Source organism: Callorhinchus milii, unplaced genomic scaffold (assembly GCF_018977255.1).
Source record: "Callorhinchus milii isolate IMCB2004 unplaced genomic scaffold, IMCB_Cmil_1.0 Scaffold14, whole genome shotgun sequence".
Taxonomy (NCBI): domain Eukaryota; kingdom Metazoa; phylum Chordata; class Chondrichthyes; order Chimaeriformes; family Callorhinchidae; genus Callorhinchus; species Callorhinchus milii.
Genome location: NW_024704755.1, coordinates 1,876,329 through 1,899,261, shown reverse-complemented (window position 1 = coordinate 1,899,261; position 22,933 = coordinate 1,876,329). Strand labels below are relative to the sequence as shown.

The window sequence follows — 22,933 nt, the reverse complement described above, 5'->3', positions numbered from 1 at the left end:
TAAGGCGCTATATCACATACAAGGATTATTCCAGGCAGGGGACGAAACCTTGGGCAAGTTTCCTTACTCCACACACCTAATAATAATCCCTCCAAAACCAAAAACAATAATAAATTGGTCATTTTCAATCTACGACTGTTTGTGGGACGTTGCTGTGCGCAATTGGCTGCCGCGTTCGCCCACAAATATACAGTCAATTCACTTTACAGTGTGTGTTCTGTGACGCGCTTTGGGACGTCCTCCCGACCTGAAAAGCGCTATATCAAATGCAAGGATTATTATTATTATTATTGACGTATACCTGTACCTGAGTGTGTCGCAGTTGGTCGACTGAGTGAAGCAATGGGACCCACCCTCCTTCGGAAGCTGTTACCTGTCTCTCAGATCTCTCCTAGATGCTGCGTATTGCTGCTGAGAAATGGCCAGATTGGGTAGGAGCGATATTCCTGTTTTTATTAATATTTTATCAGCTGTGAGAGGTAATGGGATTCTTTAGCAACACAAATAAGTAATTGAGCAGATGATGCCTTTTGACTGCAAGCGCGGGTGGGGGCGGGCAATGCAATGCAGAGGTTAACGGGTACCCCTTTATCGAGAAACCGATTAATTTATATTCCGTGTAAAACAAAAGAAAGTATTCTTTTTTTTCTCAAAAAAAAAATCATTATCCTCTCTGGTTCTTGCTGGCTCCCATGATATGGAAATAACTACCACACTTCCCCTCTCCATCAGTCCACTCCAACAGCACGCTCAAATGTGTTTGTAAGAGAAACCTGTCATTCCTGTTCTCACAGGGCTCTTGCATTATTGATGAACAACACTGTATAGAGATCAAGGTGGAAAGCTCTGATTTCTTCTTCCTGGATTCAGCTTGCATCTTTTCACATCTAGTTTGAAAGTAAATGGTTCCAGCAAAGCATCACTGCAAGGATTCCCGGGGCTCATGCTGGAGATTTTTTGGGGCGCGCATCAGCCGGTGCCTGTCGCCTTCGGAAACCCGTCACCGTGCTTAAGAGTACCCAACTCTGGTTGAGAGTTCCCCGTGTGCACACCCACCCAAACATGGGAACGTCCTTGGGTCTGGAATGGCTTGGAGGGATGCACTCTGCTTACCCAATGCTGGAGAGTATTAGGCGCTGGTTGGCAAGAGCCAAGGCTTGGGGAAGGGGGGGCATTGGAGTGTGTGTTGGGGTAACTGCTGGAGTTTAACCAGCTAAGCAACAACAACAAAATTACATTGGTAAAGGGCACATTGCACATCAACAGTTATCGATCGTGACTGCCCAACTACAACCCATCACTGGACGCAGTAAGCACTAGTCTGTAGCGCGCAGATCAGTAATAATCCTCACACTAGATATAGTGCCTAACGACTTTGAAACGTCTCGACGCGCTTCACAGTAATCGTCAGACCTGCACTGCAAAGCCTCAGTCTGTGCATTGGCCCGGGCTGGCTCGTGGGTGTTTAAAACAATATTTGGATCTATTTTCTCAGTCGCTCGTGTGGGTGAAACACCTCGCCTCGGCCTCCTGTGTCTTCTTAAGCAGGTGAATCACTCCGGGACCCGAGCCCTGTGTGAAGGACGCTGTATAAATGCAAGTAGTCGTTGTCGAACTGGTGTTCATTTTTTGCGCTGTTTCTAGCTGGGGATTTTCAGTCCCATTGAGTGAGGCAGGGCAGGGCAGGCAGGGAGGGAGGATCACCCCACGCTTTTGTGTATAAGACCTCTAACTTTGTTGTTTTATCAGCACGTGACACCAGCCATGCAGTTGAAGAGGAGCTGACAGTTCTGATGACCTTAAGCTACCTTTCCCTGGCTTATGCCCTTCTGTTAAACCAAATAAATGTGCTCTGAACACTAAATAATGTTGGCACTTTCCCCTCATTTACTGCAGAGTCTGCACTTCACCCACGAGTCAGCTGCAAAGAATTTTCATCTCTTAACCCTTTCACTGACGTACGCATGCCTATTTATTGATTACGCAGTGTGCCATCTGTTATAACGCAGCCTGAACTATTCTAGTAATGAACCACAGGTTAGCACCCTGTAAACTGAGGCGACTGTGTGACAATCATTAGTCCTTCTTTTAGGGTGTCATCACACACAGTGTATGGTGGATGTTAATGTTCTCAACGACAGCCACCTCTTCTGCTAGAAACTTAAGTGTCCGGGCCACAATCCCACTTACCCTCCCCCCCAAAATAAAATAGTCCATTCACTTGATGGCTGTTTGTGGGATGTTGGTGTGTGCAAATTGGCTGCCTTGTTCACCTCCAAAATACCGTTGCTGCACTTGCTGTACAATATACCCTTTGAAGGGCTTTGAGATGTCCTCCCGACATGAAAGGCGCTATGTCAAATGTAAGGATTATTATTGCTGAGAATAGGAGAATGGAATAAAGGCTGCTCCTTCAACTCTTCATGTTATTTTAAATGAAGTGCACGGGAGTGATTTCCGTGTTGGAGTTTAGGTGATGGTGACAAAACATTTGAGCATCGGATTGAGATTACTTTCCTTGGTGTCCATTATTCTCTCTCGCTCTCCCTTTCTCTACATTTGTATGAAACATATAATCGATTATGGTCAGTGCAGGAACCCAAAGCTTGATAAAGATGAACGTCGGCTGAATAGAATTATACAGGGTTTCACCATAAATGGGCTTTGAGCGAACACGCAAATGCAGTATAATAAGCACTACAACAGAACTGCTTCAAACATTCAGTCCCAACAGCAGAAGTGAATTTGGTGCCAAAATTAAAGGGCAGGTGTTGTGTATGGAGTTGGTTTGCACGCAGAGAACATGGATAATGTGCAGATTACGAGGCCTGCATATTACTTTTTTTGCCTTGGATAATATTGACGTTTGTGCCACTTCGACTACTGTATAATTGCACTTTTTTGTGGTTCTCATAAATAAATGCATCTACTGGTCGCATAATAGCCGCCTTGGGGATTTCCGCACATTTTGAATGGGTTAAAATGCAAAATGGACGAAGAACGAAATCGGGGAACGAAAATTCCCCGGAATCAATCATACACGGAGAAATAAGCAGACGATCTATCTGACTGTTCGCAAAGTGTGCAACGGGTGTAAATAGGAGCACCGGTATGCTGTACGGACACAGATCTGCACCAGCAGATGTCCTGTGATCCACGTCATGGTGCCTGCAGGATTTGCACTTCACGAATCCTTCTGGGAATATCGTAAATATCTACGGTGGCGCCTGTGGTCACCTTCCCCCCCCCCCCTCCTCCCCCCCCCGGCTCAACATCGTGCTCCGCCATTGTCAAGCGCTCTGGGACGCTATATAAATGCAAGTTGTTTTTGTTGCTGCACGCGAACATGAAAAATCCTCCTGGACGGAGTCAGTGCCGTTGTTTTGTTGACTTTTTTTTAAGAAAAAAGATTCATAGTGCTGTCCGGGATAAATGCCAGATTGAAAGCGTGTTCTCCCCGTGTAAAATTCATATGTTGTGAAAGGTAGATTAATGTACTGTGCAAAAGGCTCAGTAGATTTTAATCACTTTGCTGGCACAGTGGATGCTTATTGAAAAGATTTCATGGTATTGTGATCTGCTTAGTTTTAAAGTTCACTTTAGTTTGCTGCGCAGGTTTAATTTATTCTGATTGTATTGAATAATCTCATAAAACGTTCCTTGTGCAATTTGTTTCCTGAATGTCTGCTGTGGAATAATAATAATAATAATAATAATCCTTGCATTTGATATAGCGCCTGATCACACCTTCGAAACATCACAAAGCTCTTCACAGAATATACTTTAAAGTGAACTGACTGTGTATTTTGTGGGTCAAACAAATCACACTCGGATGTTATTAAAAAAAAATCCCGTGAAAAAAGTACAGCTTGGAACTAAACCTGGATTGGTACTGGGGGAGGTTTAGAGAACTGTGGTTTGGGCTGTTTTTAATTGGCCAATAAACTAATAATAAATAATAAAATAATAATCCTTTCATTTGTTGTAGCACTTTATCAGGTCATCAAATGTCTCAAAGCGCTTCACGTGTTTCTATTGTAAAGTGTAGTGACTGTGCACTTTGTAAGCGAACGCAGCAGCCAATTTGTGCACGGCAATGTCACACAAATGGCCATGATGTGAATAGATGATTTTATCTGGAGCAATGATAGTCAGAGCACTGGAAGAAACTCCCTCCTCTTTTCGAACAATGCCATGGGATCTTTAACCTTCACTTGAACAGGCAGACGGGACCTTGGTTTAATGTCTCATTGGAAGGAAAAGGTCGCAGATCGGTAAGCCAATCTTCGCGAAAGTGTTGTGCCATCGCTTCCGATAACCAGTGTATTTATTATAGGTGATAAATAAGACTTTTTGTTTAGAAACGGGATCTTCCACGCAATAAAGGCCAGTGAGTGAACGTACATGGTTCTGCTCAATAACGCAATGTGGTGCCTCACTCTCGGTACCTAGATGAGTATTAATGACATCAGAACGAATCCTTAATGAATGGTTACTTTCAACCAGCTCACCACAGCAATGCCTCAAATCTTTCGCTCAAATCATCTCATTGAAATCGGCAGCTTTGATCTCAGCCCAACGCAGGGATTTGCTGGCTGCTGGCTGCTGTCCTGGTTTGTAGTGCTGGAAGTGTTCACAAAGAATCATTCTGATGGCCTGATGGGGAAAAAAACAGTTTTGCATCAATGTGTTTGAACGTCACACAGATTAGTCATTGTGCTTTGAATGTGTGCGGTTTTCCAAGTATTAGTAACTTTGTGCAGTGTAGAATACTGGAGTTTACTTTGTATTTACTGTGACATTATCTGTTTAGGAGCTGGTTTTACAGAAGAGGAAACAAAAGTCTGTTTTCATCCTGAATAGTCTGTCTGCCGCTATAAACAGAGTTATGTATTCTCAATTAATATCAGCTAAACCAGCGTTTATACCAGAATACAGTGAAGGTTGTGTTCCATGTGGATGACCACCATGGATAGGCAAGGCTGGGTATCTATACCAGAGACAGGTTTATTGAAGGGTGAAGTGCATTTCTCCTTTAACCTTCACCATACTACTCATTGAGTATTTATTCAGGAGAGAAGAATGTCAGATTTGTATAATATATTGAGTTACTTAGCCAGCCCTGTCGACGGTAAATTAACAATGAAATGTAGCCGATAAACACTTTGCCATTTCTCCTACAGTTACAAGCTATGAATCTGAAATTATTTTACCTGACAGCTCGGATTAAACATTCAAATCATTTTATAATGACTAGGTTCTTCTTACAAGTTTTTTTTTTCCTTAACCCCCCCCCCACCCCTCAAAAAAAAAATGATTCTGTAGTTGAAGCGATTACTTCTGACTACAGAGGCAGTGACAGTATAACCTCTGTGGTAAAACAGACAGCAGAAATCTGCATGTTAATAGGTTTGGTATGAGTCATAAATACATTCACATCATGTTTGAAATGTGCAGCTTATTTTAATGTGAATTCTGCATTGCATTCAAATTGATTGAATCTTGCTCGCCATGTTAATCTTTTTGTTCAACTTACTTTCATCCGAATGCTTTTAGCTGAGGACCAATGGAGGCAAGCTTTCCTCTTCTCTGCAGTAATGTCATTTCCCACCCCCCCCCACCGCCCTCTGCCTCCTAATCTCTTCATCAAGGCTTCTCTGAAACTCATGATACATAGTTCACTGGTGTTCATACCCTCCATTAATCACTGCATCTCACTTCAGCTTATCTACTTTTTAGCCATCTGTTAAAGCAGTCACTCAATATTGGCAGGAATCTGGGAGCTTTCCAGACACATGATTGAAGTGGCATTGTTTGGTAGACAAGATTTTCTTAATCAATAGAGAGTCTTACCAAATTACACTATACATGAAAAATGAAGCTTCACCATGTCCAATCTAAGCCAATAAGTGCACACAGTTTGTTGCAGACACACATAAATCAGGCACTCGGATGCAAAGTGGAATGTAACGTCATAGTGTTTGTGTTCCACAGGTAGAAAGATTCAAACGCGACATTTTTTTACGTTGCCTTTTGGACATTGAAGAGATCCCCGCGACATGATTAGAAGAGAGAAAGGGGTTTTCACCCGGTAACCTGGCCAACAGTCCTTAGTCCAGATTAATCAGGCCATTCACCTCATGCACCTCACAGTATTGGCTGCAGTTTTTGTCCGCAAAACACATTATCGAGAACACTTGCCAACAATTAGCGTGAAGCTCTTTGAGACGTTTGTGCACACGCTACAAAACATGCAAGTTCTTTCTCTAACTTTGTTGTTTGAGAGAGGAGTGGGGAGAGGGGGGATTGGCGGGGTGGTTTCACCTGACTCCAGCCTTTGATTAACTTGCTTCCTTGTTCCTTGACAAACCGGTTAGAATTCCTGGGAATAGAGTTGCGATGAAAAAAAACATTTCAGTGCCTGCAGCCAATGGTCTGGTGTAATCCTAGCTATTAATCATAGGGAGTACGTTATTTACTGAGGTTCATTCATTGTTCCATACAGGTACCTAGAGGGTCAATTAGAGACTTCAGACAAGATTTTTCAAAGACACAGGAGGGTCAATTAGACCCGGCGTAATTTTTTTTCAGCCAAAGCACTGATTGCGATAGACATGCAACAGATGCCGTTGCGCAGTTGTGGCCATAAACTGCAAGGCCATTTGTTTGTTCGATGCGATTCTGTGTGGATAGGGGTATGGTACTGTGCTCTTGTCAGTCACTGGTCCAGATGAGGAGAGCTTTATCATCACCACCCAACTGCAGGAGAGGAGGGAGCAGTGTTCCCTTTGGGTCGGGGCATGCTGTGCGAATGGGAAGCTTTGATGATGGACTGTTCTGCTCCCCTCACAGAGGGAGATCATCGATCTCTGGCAATGTCCTGGGTGCTCTTCCACCGGTCCCATCTGCTCAGCAAACCCCCCCGCCCCCTTGGCTTTTCTGAGGCTCGAAGCAAACATACTTATTTTTTTTAAAAATGAGTAGAATACGAGCAGATTCAACCCCCCATCACCCCCACAACTCCCCCCACCACCTCCTACAGCAGATTTCTTTTTTTATTTCATACTATTTTCTTCCAGTGTTTAGGTAAATAATTGCAGCTGTCAGAGGTGTCCTATGTTGAACCGTTTCACCAGCACAAGCTGAGATGCACTGCGGGTTTTGAGCAAAATGCCTCCAGGATAGTATTATCCTATATTAAGTCTGAGCTGCTATTTTTATCTTCGTATAATCAATAAAATGTCTCCTGTGTGTTCCTTTCTGAGAAGGAACCACATTGAACGAGTGCTATTAGGCACAGACTTTTAATAGCTTTTTTTTAAAATAGAAAAAAAATCCTGAACGGAAGTTTACAATAGGAAATTGGGGTGAGTTTGGATCATTTTAATCTGAATTAACTTGCTCCGTTTGAACCGCTAATGCAGTCAGCCACAAAGCAATTGAATCCTTTTGGGACAATGTGTCATGCCTTACTTTGGCCTTATGACTATATAGGCAATGTGCAGCTAAATCTGTGATGGTCATCTTAAAAAAAAAACAAGCTGCTCAATGAGAGGGTAATAATAATAATAATAATAATCCTTGCATTTGATATAGCGCTTTTCACGTCAGGAGGACGTCCCAAAGCGCTTCACAGAACACACTGTAAAGTGAATTGACTGTATATTTGTGGGCGAACGCGGCAGCCAATTGCGCACAGCAATGTCCCACAAACAGTCATAGATTGAAAATGACCAATTTAATTATTGTTTTTGGTTTTGGAGGGATTATTATTAGGCGTGTGGAGTAAGGGAACTTGCCCAAGGTTTCGCCCTGACTGGAATTGAACTCAGGTCTCTCACTTGCAAAGCGAGTGCTCTCACCACTGAGCTACAGGACTCCACAGGGTAAACTGCTACACCCATTGCCTGTCGACATTTGTACCAGTTATTGTACAAATGCAATGATTATCCTTGTATTTTGGGGGCATTGAATAATGGCAGCTCAGTGATTAGTGATTTTGTTTAATATTTAGAGCAGAGACGAAGACCTTATAGTCAATCAACCACCACGGGTGATCAGGGCTGAAAGATATGGTTTAATCTACGAGTGGTCTTCTATCAGCCAGATTTCCCATTGCCCAGTGCACTCACTGGCAGATATGTGGGTATGTGTATATCAGGTTAGAGACATTTCAAAAAGGGAATTAATTAAGTGCTTGAGGAAATGTAATGTTAAAGGGAATGGGGAACTAGCAGAGGAATGGGATTAGAGGCAATAGCTTCAAGGGGGAAACTGGTATGGGAGGGCCAACATTCAGGAGCTTGGGAGGAACAAGAGCGGAAAGTTTAAGTAATTTCAATAAAATGAAGGAGTGTGCTTGGTTTCATATGAAAGTGGTTATGGAACTTTGAAATTTCCTGGTGCAAATTGGCTGCCATGTTTGTCATTTTCAGAGACATTTGATACGAAGGAAATGCAGAGTGGGTTACGGTGAATTTCTGATGTGTATTTTCTGAGATTAGATTGCATCGGAAGCCGTGACCAGCCCCGCTACTGAGTTTCGAATGCTGGCAAGTTGCTTTTAACACATATCAGTCAATCTTCACTCTTAACAGTGGAGCTCAGTTTTAATCTCCGTGTGGTATTAAATGTGCTGAAGTTTGCCTTTTTCTTAAGTGGTCATTAATGGCTTAAGAAGAACATGAACTCCAAAAATCAGGCTGGTTCCATCCATAGATGATCTGGAGACTTCACTGCTTAGTTTTCATCGGGTTTTACCAGGTTGGTTTGTGGCAGCCCGACTGAGTGCAAAACAATTGCATTCCCGACCAATATTAACTTTGAATTAATTTGGATACACAATCTGGATTGAATGCTGTTCAGATTTGATCTGAATCAATAGTTCTTGTGCCAATGGGGCTTTTGATGTATTTATTCAGCACTGCTGAGTGTTGTGGAATTGATTAGCGGAAACTTGTTTTCATTTTGAGAGATAAACTGCGTTCCTTAATTACTTTTGCATCCCAGTGAACCTTCCAGAGCTCGCTGAGATCTGCATTGTGTTTCTTTATGAATATGCTAGGGACTACCTTGTATGTGTACATAGCTTCGAAATTAAACCTAGAAACCAAAACGTTATTAAAATATTCCACACAAAGATAGCAATGATTTAGTGCGACGATGACCAACATACTTACAATTTACACATTTACAAACAGGAATAAGGTTTGTTTGCAATGAGAATTACTGATTGATGTGAACGTGTTTGTTTTTAAAAAAATGCTTTACTGAATTTGCGATAACACACGTGGGACTGGACAGAACCTCCCAGTGTTTGGTTCTGACTTAGTTTTTACCCTAAAAATATTTGCCCCATTCAACTGCGCTCGAATTGTAGGCAACAGTTCTAATTTTACTGAAATTTGGGCCTATGTGTTGGTGTGGAATATGAAGTGTTCTGATGTTGTTGAAGTTATGCATTTGTCCTGTTTTTAAAATGATCTTTATTTAACCCAAAGCCTTTACTGCACTTATGTATAATATAATTCATTGGTTGCAGGGGAGAAGACAGGAGAAAATAGTAGAATCTTTCCTTGTGAGTTTAAGTGCGTTGGTTAGTGTCCAACATGGGTAGATTGCGGGACCTCTGTGTTTGATGGACTGAATGCCCTTCTGTCAGTCTGTGCTTTATGTACATGAATCCATGGCTGGAGCTGTACATATACACAGAGCTGATTTGTTACAGACACTTGTTGAGCTTGACTTAACGTAATGAAGACCTTGACGTGGATTGCCAACAGGGCTTCTATGAACGTACATTTTGAAACCGTCCACCACTTTACATCCTCGTGTCTGTCAGCACCAGCTTTCTGGGTTGTTTGATGAAGTTTGTTAATGTGCTCCAGTACTCTCCCAATGAGGTTCATTTAGACAGACTTTTTAGAAGGATATTGCTTACATTTGATAGGGCCGCTTTCATGTCGGAGCCTCTGAGCGCTTTTACTGTCATGTGTAGTGACTGTGTATTCTGAAGGTGAACTGTAGTAGCTGCAGTTACTTTGTGTCGTGGTGGGAGTCCCTTGCACCGAGGCACTCAGAACAGAGGACTGAGCAGAAGTCGTGACAGTACAAGGTTTAGCTCAAAGGCTTTCTTTTGTAGAGGATTGTGCAGGTTATGGAGCCTCCTATGAGCCAGGGGCCGGGGCTGTGTGTTCTATTCCCTTCCCACCGATGAGGTTTTTGCCCTTTGTGCTCCCGAACACCCTGACCTACACATATCCTACCTGGAACACTGAGTAATGGCACCGTATGTGTGAGCACAGTACAAACGGACAGAGGCGACCTGCTGCACATCCATCTTGCTGACCCCCAAGTGTACAAGTGCCAAACTAGCACTGCCTGCCTCCTTATCGTTAATTATTACCACATCTTGTGAATTATCCTTGCAGATTGGTCGGCCTCGTTCTTCGTTGTTTTTTTTTTATTGTGCACGTTTTTAACTTTTAGTCTCCGTCGGTTTTCCCGACAAAACAGGGATTGGCGCAATCCCACTTTCGGATGAAGTGCCGCGAAATAATGTTGGGAACAAAAAAAAGCCACTTGATTTATTGCCGTTTGTGCAAAGTGATTTGTCGCTGCAGTTTGGTGCAAATGTGTACAAACTTTCCTTTTTCCAAGGGAGGAATCGAAGAAGAGAAAATGCGAATGAGCGTATAATTTATTATTACCTCCACTGGCTTCAGACGGCGGAAAGAAACTATTTGTTTTTAAAAATAATAATGTTCGATAAACTGTAAAGTAATCTCATATAGTGTGATCAGGTTTAGGCTCATAGAGCGGAAATAGAACCTATTTTGGCGTCAATGAGAATGCAGACCATTACCCATTTCCACTGGATGCAATTGATCAGTACTGGCTATTTTACGGACTGGTGTTACAAGATCACAGGTGCGCTTATAGACCACAACTGCACTCACATGAGAACTCGGGCTTCAGAGACGCGGACTGATCAATACTGCTTCTATCTTTAACTTAATGGTAAGTCTCAGACAAAGCTTGGGTCCGACTTGAGGTCGCGTTCAAATGCAGCACCGTACAGTAGAGAGCAGGAGACCAGTATAAATATGGCCACATATAAATACAACAACATCTAGATTCAGCATGTGACTTTTTTCCAGTAGCTAACAACTTCTGCATTATTAAAAATAAGTCAGACCATTAATACATCTCCATTATTCGCACTACACAAAGGTGGTGGTTGTATAAATATTAATAGAGTTGCGTGGGAGATTATAAATTTTTAGGTTTTTTTTTGCAGGTGCTCCGGGAAAAAAAAACAGGCACACATTACCATGTTACAGAAGGGATGCATTTTCCTGAAATCGAATCGGGAAATTGATCAGAGCGCAGTAACCCGGGATATTCTGTGAGAGCAGTCAAGGAAATGTATTCATTGTTGGCTCTTAACATTAGCTTGTTCTTGAGGAGGGCAGGAATAATTGCGTCCCATTCTATAATGTTCTTGAGCAGCACTAAAGATACACAGAGGGAAAATGCTTACTATGCACTGAGGCTTGATCTACTGATATGGCTTAGCAGTTAAGAATATTTTACATTTTTTTTCGCACAAGAAAGTACTGTCGACTCTGTTCCTGATATAAAGGAATTCTTACAACAACAATTTACATTTATACAGCGCCTTTCATGTCGGGAGGACGTCTCAAAGCTGTAGTTGAAGCCAATTCAAATGGGAGTGTAGCATTCATCCAACTAGCTACTCATCCAACTTCCTTCAATATAATCATCGCCTGACAACCCTTTTAACTCTTATAACCACGCGTCTTTGAGAACTATAGTTGTAGTCTTGAAAATATTCCAAGATGTCTTGATATTTAAAAAATTGCTTAAGATTCGGAATACACACAATTCTTTGTTGGTTTCTTGTGAGATGCAGGTAATTGGGAAGCCTGCACAGACAGTTCAGTATATAACAAAGGTAATTTCCTAAAAGACTCTTTCCCCCTCCCCTTTGTTAATGTGAATACATATTGAGAGAGCGAGGAACCAAAACATTCCCAATACGTTGGGCAGAGTTTATTTAATGGGAGCAGGTGAAGGGAGGAGCAGTGATTTTGCTCATCGCCTTGTCTTGTGAAGAGGTGTCCAGCGCAATAATTGTTTAATAGAGAAAGTAACGCCCTTATCTACGGTCTCCCATTAACCTTGGTTCCTCTTGAATTTTGTAAAGAACCTTCCAGAAGAGGTTCTCTCCCATTATGAGCAGCCACTTCTCCGTGAAGCCACCCTGTCTGCTTCTGATTGTTTTGCTCTTGGCAATGAAAGCAAGCCACGATATGCCATAAACCCCCGAAATGGATAATAAAACCAGCTTTAGTTCTGTGAGCGATGCTGCGCAATAAAAAAATAGATATAATAAAACTGTCTTAAGCACTGTGTTCCCTGCCTCTGCGGCTTTAAGCCATCTGCAGATAAAGCTAATGACATGAAGGCTGTCACACATGAGGGCTTGTTATTTTTCCAGCTATGTAAACAGATGGATAACCCAGATGAGTACTAGGGGCTTTGTGCCTTGTTGTAGTACATGTACAATGAGATTGTCAGGCTGTTTGTCAGGGTTTATGGTTCATTACGACCACTAAGATCTTCGTATAGATAAGGCTGTCACCAGGGTCAGGCAGGTTACCAATGGCTAGAGCTTCCATGTGTACACGACTGTTATCACCGGGGTTATGAATGGTATCAGAGGATTATGAAAGAAAGCTCTACTCTGATCCTATTTTGGCAGGAGTAGTAAGCATGGCAGAGTAATAGGTACTGCCTAATTGAGATGAGCTGGACAAATACCCACAGCATTTAGCTGTAATAGGTTTAAAAAGATAAAAGAGCCTTTCAAGTTGGCTGGCCACGCACATACTGTTCTCACTCCCCAAACATCTTGGGAAATGAATTGCTGGCTTAACAGGCAGATTGGAAGAACATAATGTTTTTTTTGTTTGTCTTTTGTTTTCTCGCTTTTGTTTAAGTTATGGCCAGAGCTGTCCTGTGCATAGTTAGAAGGCCCAAGCTTCAGTACCTTGACAGCAGTCTTGATCGTATTAGCCCTGTGTGTGGGAGCAGCCTTCCTGAACATTAGCACACATTGTGCTCACTGTAAGCTTCAGTGCAGAAGGAAAACTATGAGGGTTTTATTCATTGAACTGCTGGATACCTTCGGCCCAGAGTCCCATTCTGCTCTCAAAATCCGGTGGTCTTTTTCTCCTTGACGCACGTGCAAAGATTATTCTCTGAAAGTATCTTAACAGTGAACGCGATACACACAGCAAACCGAGAAATTGTATTTTGTACAGTTTATCCTAACCCTTTCACATTAAATCCTTTGAAGCGCTTTGGGATGTCCTCCCAGTGTGAAAGCCTCCATATCGAATGCAAGGATTATTATTAGTAATAATAATAAGTTATATTATTAAATTATTATTATAAAAATATTAACAAAAAGCATCAATGGAGTTTAACTTCATAATAATTATTATTTTTATTATTATAATAAAGCTAAACTTTATTGATGCTTTTTGTTTTAATGCAGAAATACAACTGCAGGGTTCAGTGTGAATTTGCAAGCTATTTGCAAATGCTCTCGAACTCGCCACTGAAGTAGTTTCTCTAAGACATACACTAATTAATCAAGAGAAGACATGTTTTAGGAACAAGAGCGAGGGAAGTAAAATGAAAGGGATTCTGAGAAATGTATTGAAGAATCACTGTACCTACAAGTCAGTGGATGTAAGACTTTTCAAGGGGACATGTTTCATTGCCCGACAAAAATGATATCAATTGTACAGAGACGTTTCCGTGTCTGAAGAGAGCTTAAATTCTTTCAGCAATGAATTCCTTGCGGGTAACCTTTCTGCATGTAATACCAGTAATTAAGTTTCATTATAATTTTTTTTCATTTGTGAAAATCCATTTCAAATAAAGTATGTGCTTTGCCCCAATTTCTATGATAACGTTTCTGGTAAAAGGTATAATCAATTCTTCCTCTCCCATCAAAAAATCTGCTATTAAAAGAAATCAAACTTAATTTAGTTTAAAATGTACGGCGAATATATTTTTCAGTCATGTTTTAAAGAATTAAATGACTTAGTGTCAGATATTAGAAGACTAAACCCTTCATTTTATTTTTAAACTCAGTGCGCCTTTTTAAAAGGAATATTAAATTGCATTCTGCTGAATCGCATTCAGACACAAATTTGTGTGTCTTTTCGGTGGTTACTTTAAGCGTTGTCATTTATTTATGAGGATTTCAAGATGATATGGAAATTTCTTATGCGGGAAATCATATAAAATTGATTCCAAGAAAATTTTCTGACAGATTTATTCTCGATGTTGCATACAGCGAAACAATGAATTGTTAAAATTTGCCTTCATTTCTACTTAATTCTCCTAGGGTCCAGCGAAGCAGGTTGAGTACAAAGTGGATATAAAATCAGAGAATTTTACAGCAAAGAAGGAGGCCATTCAGCCCTTGACTGCTCTCTAAAAGAGCTTTGACCAGTGCTGGCCAAACTGTGGGCCGCGTGCCACTTCTAGTCCACGGGGCTATCAAGAAGTGCCCTCCCCGCCCCCCACCCACTGAACATTCACACTAGTCTAGGAAAGGCCGTGTCGATCATTAGTGTATTTCCAGGTTTTTCTTGATTGAATATTTCTTGATTTACGGTGGGAATCGAGAACATTTATTTTGTTGGGTCGACCATAAAGATTGGCCACCGCAGAGCTCGACCTTTTTAATTGTCTTTGTCAACTAATTTGTCCAATTCCCTTTTAATAATTATTCTAGATTCCACTTAACCACTATTTGTTAATGTCCTTAAAATGGCTCTGGGTAAAAAAAAATTCCCAACCACATCCTTTGTTTCATAACGACCTGAAATAGATGTCGCCCTGTTTGTTCTGTTGGGCCAGGTGAAGAAGAGGGATTTTTTCTTTCTCCACCACATGAAAAGAAAGGTTGAGCTTTTTTCACAGATCAGCTCATGCGAAACCACACCAGGGAACCAGCTGGATAAATAAGGCCGGATTCAAATAAACTGTTTTCAAAAGTATTGACGATGTGAAGCCTTGTTTGAATTGGGGATGTGGTTCCAACCAGAATAAAAGCAAGAAATTCTGTGGGAACAAAGGGACTGGAGATCCTCGGTACTTGCAGTCGTAGCAGGAAGCACAGACCGCAGAATAAAAACGGGCTCCTGAACTATCTCTGTCTGTCTGTGCGCGTGTGTGCGTGCCTGTGCATCCATGTAGATGTGCTTGTGTGTGTGTGATTGTGTGTGTATTCGCTGTCTTCTGCTGGGGTGATCAATGCTGTCCGAGACGTGTGATGATTATCATCGGTAATAATTATGACGTCAGAGAAAAGAGATGTAAACGTAAACGAAACCTAGTCTTTAATCATTGAGAAGTTTAGGAATGAACACACACACACGTGCGCACAAATTAGCTACACCAGTTTGGCCTGAATTTGATCTGGATTTCCTGCAGACCACCATCACGTCGGCGGGGGGTTGGGGGGGGGGTGGGGGAGTTTCCAAAAAGTTTACATCCCGTGGGGTGTATAAAGACAATATATAATCCTTCCAGAGATTTTGGTTATTGTGCAGAGTGTTCCGATGGGGGTTATTTCAGAATCCAGCAGAGATATTTTCCCTTCAGCCTAACCTTCTCATTGCCTTCTCGCGAAATACAATTTCTATTTTCACGGGCAAATTAACACAGAGCCTCATGAGAGGATGTGATTGACATTGAGTTTCCTGTGCATCAGATTTGCTGTATATTAGGCATGGGAGTGGGGGCTGTGATCTGTCATCAGCAAATGGGCACTCCATGAAAATCTCTGTCAGCCTTAAAAGTTCCTGTGTGAAGACAGTTCTTTTGGGCAGTCTCGATGTAGTTTTTAATGGGTGCAAATCCACAGCACCAAACTGCCTATAATTCAGCACAAATGAGAAATATGGAAAGTGTTTTTAGTTACAAGCCCACCAGAGAGTGATAAAGGTATTGTCTGCACAGCAGTGGATATTCTTTATCGGTTTCCTGCTGTACTTTCTCAACCTTTAATACACATTACATTTTTGCACCCATGTCGTGTTGGATTGAAGTCTACACTGTGTGTGCGTGTGTGTGTCTGTGAGGCACATATTTTGTCTTGGCAGATCTCTGATGAAAGATAGCTGCTCTTTGAGAGAAAGGTTAGATAACGTAGCATTCTTAGAAAAATGCCTCTTTCTGGGACAATCTGTGTAAGTGCTATGAAGGATTGCTATAATAATAATAATAATCCTTGCATTTGATATGATAACAATCCTTGCATTTGATACAGCGCATTATCATGTCTTCGAGACGTCACAAAGCGCTTCACAGAAAATGCTGGCAGGGAATGTTTTAAAGGAATGCCCCTCTCGATTTCATCCCAACACTAAGCTTGTAGAAAGCCAGTTATTTTGCGGGGACCGTGTTTTATAGCCAAGTGTGTGGAAACGCTCAAAGCGACGCTGTTCTGCAGCTGAAGCTTTTTCCCAGAAATGTGCGATTGTGTTATCATCATTTCCGTACATTTGACTAAAATCTGAAAACCAACAGCAAGCTTCATTCCACTCTCAGTTTGGTTTTCAGTGTGATTCAGGATACTAAGAACTTACCTCATGAAATCTGTCCATTAAACCAGAGAGCTTTCCTCTGGATTTTACTGCGATACTCTCTGGTCACAGATAACGCTGCCGCATTCTGACGAGTACCTGATCCACGCATCAAATACATTGCACTTGACTACAGTACAAATGTAGTTTAATCAGATATACTGCGACAGATATGGTAATGTGCATTAAAGTAAAAGTCAGGACAATAGATATCTGACGAAGGTCGGGGACCCGAAACGTTTATAGATTATTTGGTTTGGTTTGGAAGATGGCATATGGTAAGAGGAGAGTTCAGGGGTGTGATGAAGTGGCAATGATAAGACAGACACCTGCTACTTTACACACAAGATCGTTAACAATTGGAACTGGTTGCCAGGAAGCATGGTACAGCCAAGATTATGGACTCTTTTCAAGAAAACGCTGATATTGTAATGAAATATAGGGTGGGGATTCTGCAAGGATGAGATCAAATGGGGCAAGGGATATTCTCTGTCTGTACCTCTCTCGTGATCTAACGCAGTAGGAATGTAAAATCTGTACTGTATCCTTCCGATTCCCCGATTGACGACCTTTGTTTTTAGTTTCCACCCCAAATTGACTGTAGGTTTAACAAGTTATGATTTAGACTATTCAGTGCGAGACTTAGGGGAGTACAGTACAGTACTGCAGCTTGTAGTTTGAGGGTGTATTCAGCCCTGTGGGGCGGACAGATAAACAGACATCTCAATGCCAGAATGTTCTGCTCCCTAACTTAATGGCAGATTGCCTGCATACCAGGAGAGGATATGATACTGTTAGAAATTATTGGCATTCAATAAGAGGAGGACTTGCAGTTTATTCAAAATGCAAAGGCTGAGCAGTGGGCCCAATTATGTTGTTGTATGTTAGTATGTAAGCCGTTAGGAAGTGGGTGTGATGCTGTGAGATCTTTGTGGATTGTGAAGGACCAAAATCACAGTGGTGTGGATCTGAAAGATGCACGCAGTCAAATGCAATTTGGCAGCTTCGCAAGTTAATCCACAAATGTCCTCCATTGCTTCCTCTCCCCTTGTTCCAACCGTTGAACTTGCCAGCCTCCCTGATCAACTCTGTTTATATACACCTCAAATGCCCATCTCGTAAACAGTCATGGGGTGAATAACCAATTAAACTGGAGGTTCTCTTGGCCAGGACACCGAGAGAAACGTATTTATCCCTCAAACAATGTCCACCTGAACAGGCGGACGTCTCATTTGAACCACAGAATCTCCGACAGGGCAATGCCCAACCCCCCAGTAGCACAATAGAGTGTCGACCTGGTCTGTGCGATCCAGAAGTAAAGTGTGCTACCAATTGAGCCAAGCCAACACCACCGTATCTAATGCAGTGCCGTCTGACCATGTCGACTTGCTGAATAGCTGAGTGGATCGTGCCGAGGACAACGATAGAGAACAATGGTGTACGGGTGGGGGGTGGGGAGATGGAGAGGGGAAGGAGAGGAGGGAATGGAGAAAATGATGAGCTCTGAGTTGCCGTAAAATCTGGCCAGCCTGGAGGATTAGAAACGTCAGGCTCGTTGTAACCCTAGTCCTCTCAGTTTAAGTGAATACCTGATCATTGAATGTTCTGTTAAGTGAGCAGAAATTGAAACTCCTAAACCATTTTCTGTCTGTACCCATTGTATTAATTTCTATTAACTGAATCATTCAGTTGCAAAGTCCTTCCAAAGGGGAACTCTAGCGTAAGGGTAAGTACCAGTCCCTGGATAAGTGGCAGCTCATTAGTTTTATTCCCCTGAGTATCTGCTAAAACACAGAAAGGACTCGGTCGGAGACTGAGGAAAGAGGAGAGAAAAAAAGATCTGTCTGAACAGACTATGGTCGACGTGAATGTGGTGTTGGATGCACTACTCTAGCATTCCTCTTATCCCCTACCCCTCCGTTGTGCAAATTCCTCTCAAATGGGTACATTCATCCAAGGCACAAGATCATTTTAACTATGATTTTTTATATATAATATATTTTTATATATATGTATTTTTACTAATTACCTGCCCCATTCCTGAGGGGTCTACGTTCCGTTGATGTCAGCAGCCAGTATCCCTCATCCCCCCCCCCCCCCCTTAATTCTCACCCAGACAGTCTGCGATGGCGGGGTTTTTTAACCACAGCAGGTACAATACAAATTATAATACAAATGACATTTATTATAGCACATTTCATGTTGGGAGGACGTCACAATGAGCTCAAATCACATCAGAACCTCAACCTCTTCCCCACTCAATGTCCACACATGCGCAGTTTCCAACAAAGACTAACTGGATAGTGATAAGAAGCAAGAATGTAGTTGGTAAAATCTACCGTCTCTGTGAAAATATGTGGACTCTATTAATTAAAAAATCCAGTGGAAAAGTTGCGTCTCCATAATTACGCTTTTCTTTGGGGGAATGGGAGTGGGGGTGGGGGGGGCTCTGGGACATTACCCTGCGTGAGGGGAGGGGACTATATACAAGCAAGTTGTTGTTGTTGTCACCTTGCCCAGGCCACAGATCCTAAATCGTAGCACGTACCAAACTACCGGGTTGAGTGGGATCTGCTAACTGAGCCCAGACCAGGGATTCCATTTGGGATCATCTGTTCTGGGGTTGTTGAGCCAAGTGCTGGTTACGCCCAAAGCCACATCGGGCAGCGAACAGAGACCTTCAGCAGTCTCCAGCCCAAAGCAACCTGCCGCTGTCTGTGCAACAGAAGTGCGCTACATGCCTTAGATTATTTCTACCGAATTATAAAACGACAGCGAGATAAAAGGCGTTGAGCGATTTAATCTTTGTGAAAAAAATCTTCCGTTCCAATTAAAAGTCTATAAAGTAAAATGATTAACGGTCTATTGTGAAATGGCCGATGAATGGGACAAATGTGTTTGATGCAACAAAAGGTGTTGCCACATACCTGCGGCTGATTAGGTGGAACACAGTGTTTAAGCTGAAGAGGTTATTTATACGGAACATGCGACTTTTACTGCGTGGTCTACTGATGGAAGCATCACTTCGCTCGTTCAACAGAACATTATTATTGTCAACAACCTGTAAGCAAAGGAAAATGAGATCTCTGGAGCTCCACAATTTCATCAACTAGAAAATGTATTGGTCGAGCGACTTGACAAACAATGACCTTTAATTAAATCCAGTCAATATTTCGGGACAAATTGTTGGTGAGGAAATCAATTTAATAGAAATGTGTGATCACATCTAAGTACTGTAAATTTAATTGTGCACTTTTTACGTAAAGATTAGCTGAATTTATGGTATTAATTTAGATGGCGATTGCCGTTCATCCACATGGCTGTACATATCATTTGGATGAAGCTTGAGATACAGCTCTATCATTCCGGCAAGAAACTAGTAAAGCTTCCCCTTTGGCACGTGCGCAGACTTGTTGAATTCGCCCACTTGATTGTATTTCATTGTCGAGAACTAACACTTACTAATTTGGCAGCTTTTAGCCAGCTATCCTGTGGTGACACCGGGAGTAATTGGGCTTTTTTTTGCACTAATAGGAGATTCAGCTGAAAAAAAATGAGAATGAAAGCAAGAGGAGAGAAATTTCGAGACTGTTGCCTATTGATTCTGTTGATTGTGAACACAGGGGAAGCTGACCTCCAGTGCACCTAATTGTGATTTTATTGACTATCATTTCTGCCTTGTTTATACTGCCATGAGTCGCAACTCACCATGACTGATGGCTCTCGTTCAGACGGAACGTTGTGATTCAATCCACGCATATCCCAGCTATTCAGCGCTCTGAATGCAACGGTCATGCCCATACACTTCTCCCAATGGGCTGAGAGGAAAGTAGAGAATAATAACCCAGGGGCATGACTGCAGGCACCGAGGTTACTCCCTCTGCAACTGCACTAGGCTGTGCTTCATAGATTAATGCAATCAGTTGCAGACCAGGCAACTACTTCGATTGCAGAACGAAGCAAAGAATCTGTTAGAACAGTTGATTATATACAGCTTATGGTTTTACACAGAGCACTGGATGATCAATCTGGTCTCCCTTTTTCGCAATAAACTCCTGTACTACATTGCTGGTAGCGAATAGATATTTGCAATATTTGCACAATTTCCCCCTTTATGCTCTACAAGGCGATCACAAAGGCACCGCTGATACTTGTCCTGCCACCGTGCAGTAAATCTCCAGGCTGCGGTTCATGAATTAGCCATGAAGATTTTAGTCAATGAGATTTAAAAGGGTCGCGTTGAGCCAGTCATGGATTTTCTAACTACTGAAGGAGTTCTGTAATAGAGGATTTAGATTTTTTTTTAATAATGTATTCAGTGTATTAGTCATTCTACTCCAGTGTCTTAATGCAGTATTTTCTGATCTAAATAAATAAATTTACAGTGTGTTCTGTGAAGAACTTTGACACTTCTCAAAGACGTGATAAGGCACTATGTCAAATGTAAGGTTATTATTATCAAATACAATAATTAAAAACCTTGAATAGGCAATAAATCGGGAGCGTAATTTCAATGAATTTTTCCATTTCCTTTTTTTTGCGGTAAAACTTAACAATTCCAATAGCCCTTTGGTAAAATAACATTTTCATTGGCTTAATTGGGTGACATTTGTCCTCGCTTGCATGTGACCTCAGGAGAAGAAGCGAAATGCTGATGACACAGAGTTAGTATTAAAACATTGACTCGGATGTGCAGAAATCTTTTGCACTTGTTCGTGTCAAAAATCATCAGCTACTGGTGAGGAGCAATGGATTTTTTTTTACTTGGAACAAAGAAAACCGTGTTAGGAGGGCGGAGAAAATTATCACAGCAGCTGACCGCTTGAGAAACACATGTTTCATATTTATTATATTTATATATATTTCATATTTTGTATATATATATGGACTTGAGGTCCAGATCAGCCATAATCTAATCGAATGGTGGAACAGGTTTGAGGGGCTGAATGGCCTCCTCCTGTTCCTATGCTCCTATATGGAGCAAAATAATATAATAGCTGCCAGAATTCACTTTTCTGCTTCAAATGTTATACCAAGAATGTGCAGGACGTTCTCTGCGAACACACAGCGCTCAACGTTGAATCCAGCATCAATAAGATTCCTGAAAGTTGTCTTAAGTTTAATGTCAAAGTGGTACCTTGCAACTTGCAACATCTAGCATACACCGATGTACGCAAATGAGATCTCCTTCCAAAACTTTATTGCCTTCTTCATACGTCCAGGAAACTTGCCCGCCCTACTTTCTCTTCCAGCTGCGGGAGGTGGGAATATTTCAGCTGCTGAGTGTCATCAATGCTGTTCTGTGATTCTCTCCAAGCCAGGAGAGGGTTAACAGCCATCTTTGTGGACACGGTCCTCTTATGGAAAGATGTTAGCACAACCAGACTCTTTTCTTTTGAGCACTTTCTCCGTGTTATGCACAAAGACAATAAACACAAAGGAAAAGGAAGTCAGAAAAGAAACGTAGAGAAAAAGAGAATGTCCGAAACCACAGAGGCCCATCAAACCTGGTACAATACAGTAATTGGCTGCTGTGTTTCACTCACAAATATACAGTCAATTCACTTTACAGTATGCTCTGTGAAGCGCATTGAGAACGTCTCGAAGACGTGAAAAGCTCTATATCAAATGCAAGGATTATTATTATTATTACCTTCCACAGGCTCTCCTGTCATGGAGTTCGTCCAAACTTACACAACCATATAGTGGAACAAGGAACTAGAAAGGGAAACTCTGCCCCAGCTTAAAGTGTAAGGTGTAAGTGTAAACATGGTCTTAAGGCTAAGACCATGTTTGGTTAAATTGGGAAAGGCAACTCGCTGATGGTAAACTGAGGGGTAGTGTAACACTGAACGAAAAGCAATCTTTAACACGCACCATATTCCCCAAGTTGTCTGTCTCAATCCATGTGCCAATGGCTTGCACCATCCATCCCCCACCCCCCAAATAAACAGAAAGACACCAGCTGCTTAAAGAACAAATTACTTTCATTACACCATTAGTTATTCCCATCGACGAACTGCTGATGCCCAATTTTTCACTTGCACGAAACTAGCTGTGTTTAATTGAGTAATAATGGATTCATCTGCTATTTAATCATTAGTTTGGTGAGACGTTACAGTCCCCTTAATATGATGGAACAGCCCAGCTTCCATTGTACGGTTTGGTCTTATGACGATTGCCAGTTGTTGTTGTTGTTGATTTCCTTCCAGGTGACATGCAAACAAAGCGCTTTGTAA

At 41.8% G+C, this 22,933-nt stretch overlaps 1 protein-coding gene across 1 annotated transcript in view; it reads left to right on the top strand.

The window, feature by feature from the left end:
* The window catches only part of wwox (WW domain containing oxidoreductase), a 344,609-nt gene that overhangs the window by 151,604 nt on the left and 170,072 nt on the right, over positions 1 to 22,933 (top strand). The window lies entirely within an intron of this gene.